At 42.7% G+C, this 1,376-nt stretch overlaps 1 protein-coding gene across 7 annotated transcripts in view; it reads right to left on the reverse strand.

Moving 5' to 3' along the window:
- Positions 1-1,376, reverse strand: part of LOC101856715 (alpha-protein kinase 1-like) — a 17,598-nt gene that overhangs the window by 10,783 nt on the left and 5,439 nt on the right. For 2 of the 7 annotated variants that reach the window (XM_035973969.1, XM_005091956.3), the window contains exon 1: positions 1,128-1,355. The exons of 4 other annotated variants lie outside the window; for them this stretch is intronic. The gene's annotated coding sequence lies outside the window, so the exon portion shown is untranslated. Of the gene's footprint in view, positions 1-1,003; positions 1,356-1,376 lie in introns of those variants that run through there. One more of the 7 variants, XM_035973965.1, reaches the window with a different exon arrangement.

Below are 1,376 nucleotides of genomic sequence, written 5' to 3' on the forward strand. Positions count from 1 at the left end.
GATACCATATTCAAAGATAAAGATAAAAAGTAAGGAAAACAGTGCAACATCCGACACTTTCGCTTTTCCAAATAGTAGCTCTGTAAACATGACAAACAGAATCAAGTATCTCTAATAAGACCCTCAATACAAGCACCGCCTTCAGAAGATCGGTTGCAACAACTGATGTGACGAGGCTTAAGACACGAGGTCGGGCTTCATTGGCTGCCGCCGAAGCAGGAAAATGAACCACAAAGTCGTGAACAACATCACCACGACCAACAGACATAAACCAGCCCCAAAAAAATCGTTGTTACAGAAGCAACTCGCCGTCGTTTCCAACTCAACAACAACGACAGCGACAAAGATAAAAGAGTCACTGGAATTCACAGAGCACTTGATCAATCCGTATAGACAACTTGCTACAAAAGAGTTCGTGGTTACCGAAACAACTCAACATTTTTTCCAACACATCAACAAGAAAAGACCCATTGGATATCACAGGCTCTTGAACACTCGTTAAGGCTACAAGCCACAAAAAGTTCGTCTTAAACGAAGCAACTCCACGTTGTTTCCAAGTGAACAGCAACAACAAATAAAGACTCACTGGTTTGTTTGGTGTGTTTGAGTAAACAAAAACGCATCGACACAGTAATGGAACTTTAGTGCTGAAAAAAATTACGACAGACAGAAAAAACAGAGGGAAAGAAAAGGACTGATATTCACAGGACACTTGAACAAACCATAAAATATACTGGCAACAACACAAGCGATGAAGCGACATTTTTCTTCTTTTAAAAAAAATACCAATGACAAGTTAGTACAAGGCTCCAGCCAACTACACATTGGCCGTGTCCCGAAGAAAGGTAACAGAATGAGGTCCTGCGCTGGGGGCTACACATATCCTAAACCCACCTCAAAATACTGACCTTTAACAGCAAAGAAAACAGCTAACAAAAACACTTCAATACTCAGAAAAGGATACCACTTTAAAAGAGAAGGAACTATCCCCAATGCCCTTTACCTTCAACAAAGACACTTCAATAGAACAAAAGGAAACTGGGTAGTTAATAATATTCATGTAGTGTACAAGTGTTCCTTAATCGACGGCACATCATACAAGAGGAACGTAATCAAAGGGCTCTTACAGAAGTACTCCCATCGAGCTATCACACATATCCTGATATCTACACGTGTCTTCCGACGTCACCACAGCAATAGAAGCGCCAAGTGCCAGGGGCTACCCAACAATCTACAACAAGCAGCAGCCAACAGGCAGAAAACCACACAGTGTACAGCAGCTCGGAGCTTCCACGGCGTTTCCACAAAAAGCCAATTCCGATATTCTGGCGGGCCCACATATTTGCATCGCGGCGAGGAGGCTGGCCGGCAAATCT

This window comes from Aplysia californica, unplaced genomic scaffold (genome assembly GCF_000002075.1).
Source record: "Aplysia californica isolate F4 #8 unplaced genomic scaffold, AplCal3.0 scaffold00038, whole genome shotgun sequence".
Taxonomy (NCBI): domain Eukaryota; kingdom Metazoa; phylum Mollusca; class Gastropoda; order Aplysiida; family Aplysiidae; genus Aplysia; species Aplysia californica.